We start from the raw sequence: 13,601 nt of genomic DNA, 5'->3' as shown, positions 1-13,601 counted from the left end.
TTTGCAAACCTTACAAAAACAACTGATTCTTGTAAAACTCACATAGATTCAATATTAAAGGCATTTTAGACATTTTACATGTTTTGTTTAGGAGTTGTGTTTGAATACATTAGTATTGCTTTTTTCGTTAAGGCAAGTCCAAACGGCAGGAAGCCACGGGGAAGACACAGGACACATTGGGAAGATTATATCAGCTGGCTGGCCTGGGAACGCCTCGGGATCCCCCGAGCAGAGCTGGACGAAGTAGCTGGGCTTCACTGCTTAGGCTGCAGCCCCCGCAACACGACCTCGGATAAGCGGAAGAAAATGGATGGATTTAGTATGACAGTTATACTATCATATTGAGTAAAAAAAAAACTAACTTTTGTTTTTGTAAACATTCAAAATATATTTTTTCTAGTAAAACTCACAAAGATACATAGAGTTTAAATAACTGTCATAGTAAGTAAAACCTTACAAAAACAACTAATTCTAGTAAAACTCACATGGATTCAATATTACAGGCATTTTTACACATTTTGCATGTTTGGTTTAGAAATTATGATGGAACACATTTTTATTGCTTTTTTCGCATTATCTCAGGATTTTAAGAATATTACTGTCACATTGAGGAAAAACTACTTTCTGTGTTTGCAAGGTTTAAAAAAAGCACATTTTTCGAGTAAAACTCCTAAGGATGCATTATTTCAGGCATCATTAGCCATTTAGCATTTGTAGTTTAGGAGTTATGTTTAAATAACTGTCATATTAAATGTAACAGTATACTCTCATATAGAGTAAAACCTAATTTTTGTATTTGCAAACCTTACAAAAACAACTGATTCTAGTAACACTCACATGAATTCAATATTACAGTTATTTTTAGACATTTTGCCTGTTTGGTTTAGAAATTATGATGGAATACATTTTTATTGCTTTTTTCGCATTATCTCAGGATTTTAGGAATATTACTGTCATATTGAGTAAAAAACGACTTTTTGTGTTTGCAAGCCTTAAAAAAGCATATGTTTCGAGTAAAACTCACAATAATGCATTATTTCAGGCAATATTATCTCATTTTTATGTGTAGTTTAGGAGTTATGTTTATTTACTGTCATATTGAGTGTACATTGTCATGGTGAAAAAAACCTAATTTTTTTCATTTGCAAAAATTTCAAACACAACCGATTCTAGTAAAACTCACATGGATTCAATTTTACAGGCATTTTTACACATTTTGCATGTTTGATTTATATTTTCATTGCTTTTTTCGCATTATCTCAGGATTTTAGGAATATTACCGTCATATTGAGTAAAAAGTTACTTTTTGTTTGCAAGATTTGAAAAAGCATATGTTTCGAGTAAAACTCCGTAGAATGCATTATTTGAGGCATCATTAGACATTTTGCATGTGTAATTTAGGAGTTATGATTAAATAAATGTCATATTGAGTGTGACAGTTTACTTTCATAAAGAGTAAAACCTAATTTTTGTTTTTGCAAACCTTACTAAAACCACTGATTCTAGTTAAACTCACATGGATTCAATAATACAGGCATTTTTACTTATTTTGTATGTTTAGTTAAGAAATTATGATTGAATACATTTTTATGGCTTTTTTCGCATTATCTCAGGATTTTAAGAACATTACTGTCATATTGAGTAAATAAATACTTTTTGTGTTTGCAAGCCTTAAGAAAGCATATGTTTCGAGGAAAACTCCCAAGGATCCATTATTTCAAACATTATTAGCCATCTTGCATGAGTAGTTTAGGAGTTATGATTAAAAAACTGTCATATTGAGTGTGACAGTTTACTTTCATAAAGAGTAAAACCTTTTTTTTTTTTTGCAAACTTCACAAAACAACTGATTCTAGTAAAACTCACAAGGATTCAATAATGCAGGCATTTTTACACATTTTGCATGTTTAGTTTAGAAATTATGATTGAATACATTTTTATGGCTTTTTTCGCATTATCTCAGGATTTTAAGAACATTACTGTCATATTGAGTAAAAAAAATACTTTTTGTGTTTGCAAGGCTTAAGAAAGCATATGTTTCGAGGAAAACTCCCAAGAATCCATTATTTCAAACATTATTAGCCATTTTGCATGAGTAGTTTAGGAGTTATGATTAAAAACAGTCATATTGAGTGTGACAGTTTACTTTCATAAAGAGTAAAACCTAATTTTTGTTTTTGCAAACTTCACTAAAACAACTGATTCTAGTAAAACTCACATGGATTCAATAATACAGGCATTTTTACACATTTTGCATGTTTAGTTTAGAAATTATGATTGAATACATTTTTATTGCTTTTTTCGCATTATCTCAGGATTTTAAGAACATTACTGTCATATTGAGTAAAAAATACTTTTTGTGTTTGCAAGCCTTAAGAAAGCATATGTTTCGAGGAAAACTCCCAAGGATCCATTATTTTAAACATTATTAGCCATTTTGCATGAGTGGTTTAGGAGTTATGATTTAAAAATTGTCATATTGAGTGTGACAGTTTACTTTCATAAAGAGTAAAACCTAATTTTTGCTTTTGCAAACCTTACTAAAACAACTGATTCTAGTGAAACTCACATGGATTTAATATTACTGGCATTTTTAGACATTTTGCATTGTTGGTTTAGGAATTATGTTGGAATACATTTTTATTGCTTTTTTCGCATTATCTCAGAATTTTAAGAACATTACTGTCATATTGAGTAAAAAAAAATACTTTTTGTGTTTGCAAGCCTTAAGAAAGCATATGTTTCGAGGAAAACTCCCAATAATCCATTATTTCAAACATTATTAGCCATTTTGCATGAGTAGTTTAGGACTTATGATTAAAAAACTGTCATATTGAGTGTGACAGTTTACTTTCATAAAGAGTAAAGCCTAATTTTTGTTTTTGCGAACTTCACTAAAACAACTGATTCTAGTAAAACTCACATGGATTCAATAATACAGGCATTTTTACACATTTTGCATGTTTAGTTTAGAAATTATGATTGAATACATTTTTATTGCTTTTTTCGCATTATCTCAGGATTTTAAGAACATTACTGTCATATTGAGTAAAAAAATACTTTTTGTGTTTGCAAGCCTTAAGAAAGCATATGTTTCGAGGAAAACTCCCAAGGATCCATTATTTCAAACATCATTAGCCATTTTGCATGAGTGGTTTAGGAGTTATGATTAAAAAATTGTCATATTGAGTGTGACAGTTTACTTTCATAAAGAGTAAAAGCTAATTTTTGCTTTTGCAAACCTTACTAAAACAACTGATTCTAGTGAAACTCACAAGGATATAATATTACTGGCATTTTTAGACATTTTGCATTATTGGTTTAGGAATTATGTTGGAATACATTTTTATTGCTTTTTTCCCATTATCTCAGAATTTTAAGAACATTACTGTCACATTGAGTAAAAAAAATACTTTTTGTGTTTGCAAGCCTTAAGAAAGCATATGTTTCAAGGAAAACTCCCAAGGATCCATTATTTCAAAACATTATTAGCCATTTTGCATGAGTAGTTTAGGAGTTATGATTAAAAAACTGTCATATTGAGTGTGACAGTTTACTTTCCTAAAGAGTAAAACCTAATTTTTGTTTTTGCAAACCTTACTAAAACAACTGATTCTAGTAAAACTCACATGGATATAATATTACAGAAATTTTTAGACATTTTGCATTGTTGGTTTAGGAATTATGTTGGAATACATTTATTGCTTTTTTCGCATTATCTCAGAATTTTAAGAACATTACTGTCATATTGAGTAAAAAACTACTTTTTGTGTTTGCAAGCCTTAAAAAAGCATATGTTTCGAGTAAAACTCACAAGAATGCATTATTTCAGGCAATATTAGCTCATTTTTATGTGTAGTTTAGGAGTTATGTTTAATTTACTGTCATATTGAGTGTACATTGTCATGGTGAAAAAAACCTAAATTTTCTAATTGCAAACCTTTCAAACACAACTGATTCTAGTAAAACATACATTGATTCAATATTACAGGCATTTTTACACATTTTGCATGTTTGGTTTAGGAATTATGTTGGAATACATTTTTTTTTGCTTTTTTCGTATTATCTCAGGATTTTAAGAACATTACTGTCATATTGAGTAAAAAACTACTTTTTGTGTTTGCAAGATTTAAAAAAGCATATGTTTCGAGGAAAACTCCTAAGGATGCATTATTTCAGGCATCAATAGCCATTTTGCTTGTGTAGATTAGGAGTTTTTAAATAACTGTCATATTGCGTGTGGCAGTTATACTGTCATTATGAGTAAAACCTAATTTTTGTATTTTTAAACCTTAAAACCTCCTGATTCTAGTAAAATTCACAAAGATACAATATTACAGGCATGTTTAGACATAATGCAGGTTTGGTTTTGGAGTTAGGTTTATAACTTTTCATATTTAGTATGACAGTTATACTGTCATATTAAGTAAAAAAAAAAAAAAGACTTGTGTCTTTGCAAACCTTACAAAATATTTTTTTCCAGTAAAACTCACAAAGATACATTTCTCTTATTAGCCATTTTGCATGTGTGGTTTTGGAATTATGTTTAAATAACTGTCAGATACAGAGAGAGAGACAGTATACATGGGGAAGGCGTCAGTGTGTGAATGTGTGTGTGAATGGATGAATGTAAAAATAGTGTCAAAGCGCTTTGTGTACCTTGAAGGTAGAAAAGCGCTATACAAGTATAGCCCATTTACCATAGTGAGTAAACCAAATGTTTGTATTTACAAACCTTACAAAAACAACCCATTCTAGTAAAAGTCACACAGATACAATATTGTAGGCATTTTTAGACATAATGCATGTTTGGTTTTGGAGTTATGTTTATATAACCTCCTTTCTGAGCCGCCACCTTATCGTGGTAGAGGAGTTTGCGGGGCCCACTGATCCTAGGAGCTATGCTGTCTGTGGGCTTCTATGCCCCCTCACAGGCTCTCCCAAGACAAATAGGTCCTAGGTGAGGGATCAGACAAAGAGCAGCTCAAAGACCTTTACGAAAAGCATAAATTGAGGTCCTAGATTTTTCCTCGCCCGGACGCGGGTCACCGTGGCTCCCCTGTGGAGCCAGGCCCAGAGGTGGTGCACGATGGCGAGCGCCTGTTGGCTGGCTCAGCTCAATGAAGCAACGTGGTTCCCTCCTCCAATGGGCTCACCACTCATGGGCTGGGTTATAGAGGTCGGGTGCAGTGTGAGCTGAGCGGCAGCCGAAGGCAGGGCACTTGGCGGTCCGATCATCGGCTACATAAGCTAGCTCTTCTGACGTGAAATGTCACCTCGCTGGGAGGGAAGGAGCCTGAGCTGGTGTGCGAGGTGGAGAAGTTCCGGCTAGATATAGTTGGACTCACTTCGACGCACAGGAACCTGTTCTCTCGAGAGGGGCTGGACTCTCTTCCACTATGGCGTTGCAAGCAATGAGAGGCTGGGGTGGCAATTCTTGTTGTCCCCCCGGCTCAAAGACAAGAGTATGGGGTATCGGACTGTCTGATTGTGGCGGGTCGCTCCCTGTATGATCAGTGTAGGGCAGCCTTGGTCCGCCAAGGCTGCCCTTTGTCACCGATTCTGTTGTTAACTTTTATGGACAGAATTGCAGTCATGGCGTTGAGGGGATCCGGTTTGGTGGTTGCAGGATTATGTCTCTGCTTTTTGCAGTTGATGTGGTCCTGATGGCTTCAACTGGCCAGGATCTCCAGCTCTCATTGGATGGCCGAGTATGAAGCGACTGAGATGATAATCAGCACCTCCAAGTCCGAGTCCATGGTTCTCGCCCGGTAAAGGGTGGGGTGCCATTTCCAGGTTGAGGAGGCGATGGCACATACTAGATGGCCCCAAGTGGAGGAGTTCAAGTACCTAGGAGTCTTGTTCACGAGTGAGGGAAGAGTGGATCATGAGATCCACAGGCGGATCGGTGCGGCGTCTTCAGTAATGAGGACGCTATATCGATCCATTGTGGTGAAGAAGGAGCTGAGCCAGAATTAAAAGCTCTATATTTACCGGTCGATCTACATTCCCATCCTGCACCCATGGTCATGGTTATGACCGAAAAGACAATATCAAAGACAAGCGGCCAAATTGAGTTTCCTCCGCCGGGTGGCGGGTCTCTCCCTTAGAGATAGGATAAGAAGCTCTGTCATCCGGGAGGAACTCAGAGTAAAGCGCTGCTCCTCCACATTGAGAGGAGCCAGGTGAGGTGGTTCGGGCATGTGCTCAGGATGCCACCCGAACGCCTCCCGAGGGAGGTGTTTAGGGCAAGTCCAACCGGCAGGAGGCCACGGGGAAGACCCAGGACACATTGGGAAGATTATGTCTCCCGGCTGGCCTGGGAACGCCTCAGGATCCCCCGAGAAGAGCTGGAAGAAGTGGCTGGGGAGAGGGAAGTCTGGGCTTCTCTGTTTAGGCTGCTGCCCCCGCAACCCGACCTCGGTTAAGCGGAAGAAAATGGATGGATTTAGTAACGACAACAAAAAATGCCCATCCATCCATTTCCTACCGCTTATTCCCTTTTGGGGAGGCAGGGGGCGCTGGAGCTTATCTCAGCTACAATCGGGCGGAAGGCGGGGTACACCCCGGACAAGTCGCCCCCTCATCACAAAAAATGATTCTAGTAAAACTCACATGGATACAATTTTACAGGTATTTTTAGACATAATGCATGTTTGGTTTTGGAATTATGTTTATATAACTTTCATATGTATTATGACAGTTATACTGTCATCTTGAGTAAAACTAACTTGTGTCTTTACAAACATTACAAACTATGTTTTTCCAGTAAAACTCACAAAAATAATTTTTTCCAGGCATTATTAGACATTTTTCATGTGTGGTTTAGGAAATATGTTTAAATAACTGTCATATTGAATGTGGCAGTTATACTGTTATGTGTAAAACCAAATTTTTGTATTTGCAAACCTTACAAAAACAACTGATTCTAGTAAAACTCACATAGATTCAATATTACAGGCATTTTTAGACATTTCACATGTTTGAATACATTTTTATTGCTTTTTTCGTTAGGGCAAGTCCGATCGGCAGGAGGCCACGGGGAAGACCCAGGACACATTGGGAAGACTATGTCTCAGGCTGGCCTGGGAACGCCTCGGGATCCCCCGAGAAGAGCTGGACAAAGTGGCTGGGGAGAGGGAAGTCTGGGCTTCTCTGCTTAGGCTGCTGCCCCCGCAACCCGACCTCGGATAAGCGGAAGAAAATGGATGGATTTAGTATGACAGTTATACTAGTAAACTGTAAATAGTAAAAAAAACTATTTTTCATAGATTCAATATTACAGGCATCTTTAGATGGATTGCATGTTTGGTTTTGGAGATATGTTTATACAACTTTCATATTTAGTATGACATTTATACTGTCATATTGAGTAAAAAAACAAAAACTTGTGTCTGCAAACCTTACAAAAGATTATTATTCTAGTAAAACTAACAAAGATACATTTTTCCAAGCATTATTAGCATTTGTTGTTTTGGAGTTATAATGCTTGCGTTGAGAGGCGACGGGCTCGGGTGGCAATTCTTGTTGCCCCCCGGCTCAAAGCCTGCACGTTGGAGTTCAACCCAGTGGACCAGTGGGTAGCTTTCCTCCGCCTTCGGGTGGGGGGACAGGTCCTGACTGTTGTTTGGCCTTACGCGCCAAACGGCAGCTCAGAGTACCCACCCTTTTTGGATTCACTCGAGGGAGTACTGGAAAGTGCTCCACCGGGTGATTCCCTCGTTCTACTGGGGGCCTTCAACGCTCATCTTGGCAACAACAGTGAAACCTGGAGAGGCGTGATTGGGAAGAATGGCCGCCCGGATCTGAACCCGAGTGGTGTTTTGTTATTGGACTTTTGTGCTCGTCACAGATTGTCAATAACAAACCCCAAGTTCAAACATAAGGGTGTCCATATGTGCACTTGGCACCAGGACACCCTAGGCCGCAGTTCCATGATCGATTTTGTAGTTGTGTCATTGGATTTGCGGTCTCATGTTTTGGACACTCGGGTGAAGAGAGGGGCGGAGCTTTCTACCGATCACCACCTGGTGGTGAGTAGGCTGCGATGGTGGGGGAGGATGCCTGACAGACCTGGCAGGCCCAAACGCATTGTGAGGGTTTGCTGGGAACGCCTCCGGAAGAACTTTGAACATGTCACGAGGGAGGCGCTGGACATTGAGTCTGAGTGGACCTTGTTCCGTGCCTCTCTTGTCGAGCCGGCTGATTGGAGCTGCGGCCGCAAGGAGTTTGGTGCCTGTCGTGGCGGTAATCCTAGAACCCGCTGGTGGACACCAGCAGTGAGGGATGCCGTCAAGCTGAAGAAAGAGCCTATCGGGTCCTTTTGGCTCATGGGACTCCAGAGGCAGCCGACAGGCCAAGCGAAGTGCGGCTTCAGCGGTCGCAGAGGCAAAAACTCGGACATGGGAGGAGTTTGGAGAAGCCATGGAAAACGACTTCCAGACGGCTTCGAAGCGATTCTGGACCACCATCCGCCGGCTCAAGGGGGGGCAGCAGTGCACTGTAACACCGTGTATGGTGAGGATGGTGCGCTGCTGACCTCTACTGCAGCTGTTATTGATCGGTGGAGGGAATACTTCGAAGACCTCCTTAATCCCACCAACATGTCTTCCTATGAGGAAGCAGTGCCTGGGGAATCTGTGGTGGGCTCTCCTATTTCTGGGGCTGAGGATGCCAAGGTAGTTAAAAAGCTCCTCAATGGAAACGCCCTGGGGGTGGATGAGATCCATCCGGAGTTCCTTAAGGCTCTGGATGCTGTGGGGCTGTCTTGGTTGACAAGACTCTGCAACATCGCGTGGACATCGGGGGCAGTACTTCTGGATTCGGAGACCGGGGTGGTGGTTCCTCTCTTTAAGAAGGGGAACCAGAGGGTCTGTTTCAACTATCGTGAGATCACACTCCTCAGTCTTCCCGGTAAGGTCTATTCATGTGTACTGGAGAAGAGGCTACGCCGGATAGTCGAACCTCGGATTCAGGAGGAACAGTGTGGTTTACGTCCTGGTCGTGGAACTGCGGACCAGCTTTATACTCTCGGCAGGGTCCTTGAGGGTGCCCGGGAGTTTGCCCAACCAGTCTACATGTGCTTTATGGACTTGGAGAAGGCATTCGACCATTTACCCCTGGAAGTCCTGTGGGGAGTGCTTAGAGAGTATGGGGTAACGGACTGTCTTATTGTGGCGGTTCGCTCCCTTTGCAAGAGTCAGAGCTTGGTCCGCATTGCCGGCAGTAAGTCGGACCCGTTTCCAGTGAGGGTTGGACTCCGCCAAGACTGCCCTTTGTCACCGATTCTGTTCATAACCTTTATGGACAGAATTTCTAGGCGCAGTCAGGGCGTTGAGGGGATCCGGTTTGGTGTCTGCAGGATTAGGTCTCTGCTATTTGCAGATGATGTGGTCCTGATGGCTTCATCCGGCCAAGATCTTCAGCCCTCACTGGATCGGTTCGCAGACGAGTGTGAAGTGACTGGGATGTGAATCAGCACCTCCAAGTCCGAGTCCATAGTTCTCGCCCGGAAAAGGGTGGAGTGCCATCTCCGGGTTGGGGAGGAGATCTTGCCCCAAGTGGAGGAGTTCAAGGACCTCAGAGTCTTGTTCACGAGTGAGGGAAGAGTGGATCATGAGATCGACAGGCGGAACGGTGCGGCGTCTTCAGTAATGCGGACGCTGTATTGATCCGTTGTTGTGAAGAAGGAGCTGAGCCGGAAGGCAAAGCTCTCGATTTACCGGTTGATCTACGTTCCCATCCTCACCTATGGTCATGAGCTTTGTGTCATGGCCAGATGAGGTGGTTCGGGCATCTGGTCAGGATGCCACCCGAACGCCTCCCTAGGGAGGTGTTTCGGGCACGTCCGACCGGTAGGAGGCCCAGGAAGACCCAGGAAACGGGAAGCTTATCTCTCCCGGCTGGCCTGAGAACGCCCCAGGATCCCCCGGGAGGAGCTGGACGAAGTGGCTGGGGAGAGGAAAGTCTGGGCTTCCCTGCTTAGGCTGCAGCCCCCGCGACCCGACCTCGGATAAGCGGAAGAAAATGGATGGCTGGATGGATGGAGTTATGTTTAAATAACTGTCATAAAGAGTAAAACCTCATTTTTGTATTTGTAAACCTTACCTAAACAACTGATTTTAGTAAAACTCACACAGATTCAATATTACAGGCATTTTTAGACATTTTGCTTATTTGGTGTAGGAATTATGATGGAATACATTGTTTTTGCTTATTTCGCATTATCTCAGGATTTTAAGAACTTTACTGTCATATAGAGGAAACCAAATACTTTTTGTGTTTGCAAGCCTTAAAAAAGCATATGTTTCGAGTAAAACTCACAAGAATGCCTTATTTCAGGCATTATTAGCCATTTTTTATGTGTAGTTTAGGCATACTTGCCAATACTCCTGGATTTTCCAGGAGACTCCCGAAATTCAGCGCCTCTCCCGAAAACCTCCCGGGACAAATTTTCTCCCGAAAATCTCCCGAAATTCAGGCTGATCTGAGTGAGGACAGCCTGTATTCACGTCTGCTTTCCCACGATATAAACAGCATGCCTGCCCAATCACGTTATAACTGTAGAATGATCGAGGGCGAGTTCTTGGTTTCTTATGTGGGTTTATTGTTAGGTAGTTTCATTAACGTCCTCCCAGCGCGGTAACAACACAAAACAACAGCAGTCACGTTTTTGTCTACCGTAAAGCAGTTTGTCTGCCGTAAACAGCAATGTTGTGACACTCTTTAAACAGGGCAATACTGCCATCTACTGTACATGCATATGTGACAATAACATCCAGGGCTTTTAGAGAGTGCAGTGCACAACTGCGCACACAACAAGGAGACAAAGCAGAAGAACGCAGAAGATACAGCCATGGCGACGCCGACGACGAGTAAGATGAAGAAACACGCTTATAAGTTCCAAGCCGCAGCTGCGATTGGACCTGGATAGCCTCCGGGAAGAAGTAGTGGAATACCAAGTGCTTGGTAGTGAAGATCTTCCTCAGGAAGCAAAGATTGACCGGTTTTTGGCCATGCTCGGGAGGGATGGAAAATTCCAGACTCTCGTGCATTTGATGAAAGCACTTTTGTGCGTGCCACACAGCAATGCATCATCAGAGAGGGTGTTCAGCATGGTTATAAAAATAGTGACAGAGAATAGAACAAGGATGGACAATTCAACCCTTAACTCAACAATGAGTAGATGAGTGTTATGTGTGTGTATATGTGTAAATAAATGAAAACTGAAATTCAAATATTTATTTTATTTATATATATGTGTATATATATATATATATATATATATATATATATATATATATATATATATATATATATATATATATATATATATATATATATATATATATATATATATATATATATGTCTTATATCTCCTGATGATTGAGGGAACCCCTCATGAAACAGGCCTGTAGAGATGAAGTAGTCTTGTGATTTTTTTCCCCACACATCATATATATATAAATATATATATATATATATATATATATATATATATATATTTATATATATATATATATATATATATATATATATATATATATATATATATATATATATATATATATATATATATATATATGAAATACTTGACTTGGTGAATTCTAGCTCTAAATATACTCCTCCCCTCTTAACCACCCCCCCAACCACGCCCCCACCCCAACCCTGAAAGCGCCTTCCCCACCCCCACCTCTTGAAATCGGAGGTCTCAATGTTAGCAAGTATGAGTTTAGGAGTTAAGTTTAAATAACTGTCATAGTGAGTGTGGCAGTTACACTGTCATATTGAGTAAAAAAAACTAACTTGTGTCTTTGCAAACCTCACAAAAGAAAACGTTTCTAATAAAATCACAAAGATACATTTCGCATTATTAGACATTTTTCATGTGTGGTTTAGGAGTTATGTTTAAATAACTGTCATATTGAGTGTGGCAGTTATATTGTCATTGTGTGTAAAACCTAATTTTGTATTTGCAAACCTTATGAAAACAACTGATTCTAGTAAAACATAGATTCAATTTTACAGGCATTTTTAGACATTTTACATGTTTGGTTTAGGAGTTGTGTTTGAATACATTTTTTTATTGCTATTTTCGTTAGGGCAAGGCCGACCGGCAGGAGGCCACGGGGAAGACCCAGGACACATTGGGAAGACTATCATTCAAGTACCTTGGGGTGTGGGTGGACAATAAGCTGGACTAGACTGTTAACACAGACCACTTGTACAGGAAAGGACAGAGCTGTACTTCCTGAGGCGGCTGTCCTTTGTCCCACACGCCATTAGACTGTACAACTCTTCTCTGGGGGGAGGGGGGCTACTAGGATGACAGGGGATGCAAATCAATAAGAGTGCAATATTTTTTCAAAACATGGTCACTACTGCCTAGTTTCTCTTGTTATATTCTTATTTTACTGTTATATTTTTATTCTCATTGTTGCTTTTTATTTTTATTCTATTGTAATATGTTTCTATTTTGTTTCAATTTATACCCCCATTATTTACTTTTCACTTTTTACAGTTTTGTACACTACTGCTGGAATTTAAATTTTCCTGAGGGAACTCTCCTAAAGGAATCAATAAAGTACTATCTATCCATCTATCTATTTATGTCTCCTGGCTGGCCTGAAAATGCCTCGGGATCCCCCGAGAAGAGCTGGACGAAGTGGCTGAAGAAAGGAAAGTCTGGGCTTCTCTGCTTAGCCTGCTGCCCCCGCAACCTGACCTCGGATAAGCAGGAAGAAAATGGATGGATTTAGTATGACAGTTATACTGTCATATTAAGTAAAAAACTAACTTGTGTCTTTGCAAACATTACAAAATATATTTTTTCTAGTAAAACTCACAAAGATACATAACTCAAGGCATTATTTTGCATGTGTGGTTTAGGACTTATGTTTAAATAACCGTCAGATTGAGTGTGACAGTATACTGTCATAGTGAGTAAAACCCATATTTTGTAATTGCAAACCTTATGAAAACAAATGATTCTACTAATACTCACATGGATACAATATTACAGGCATTTGTAGACATAATGCATGTTTGGTTTTGGAGTAATGTTTATATAACTTTCATATTTAGTATGACAGTAATACTGTCATATTGAATTAAAAAAACTAACTTGTATCTGTACAAACCTTAAAAAATATTTTTTTTCCAGTAAACTCACAAAGAGACATTTCTCCAGGCATTATTAGCCATTGTGCACATGTGGTTTAGGAGTTATGTTTAAATAAATGTCAAATTGAATGTGGCAGTTATACTGTTATTATGAGTAAAACCTAATTTTTGTAAATGTTAACCATACCACAATACCTGATTCTGGTAAAACTCACATAGATTCAATATTACAGGCATTTTTAGACATTTTACATGTTTGGTTTAGAGTTGTGTTTGAATACATTTTTATTGCTTTTTTCATTAGGGCAAGTCTGACGGGCAGGAGGCCGCAGGGAAGACCCAGGACACATTGTGAGTGAAACCTAATTTTTGTAATTGTAAACCTTACCAAAATACCTGATTCTGGTAAAACTCACATAGATTCAATATTACATGCATTTTTAGACGGATTGCATGTTTGGTTTTGGAGTTATGATTA

This window comes from Nerophis lumbriciformis, linkage group LG28, assembly GCF_033978685.3.
Source record: "Nerophis lumbriciformis linkage group LG28, RoL_Nlum_v2.1, whole genome shotgun sequence".
NCBI classification, from domain to species: Eukaryota; Metazoa; Chordata; class Actinopteri; order Syngnathiformes; family Syngnathidae; genus Nerophis; species Nerophis lumbriciformis.
The sequence above is the reverse complement of the archived record's forward strand: the minus strand, read 5'-3'. Positions refer to the sequence as shown.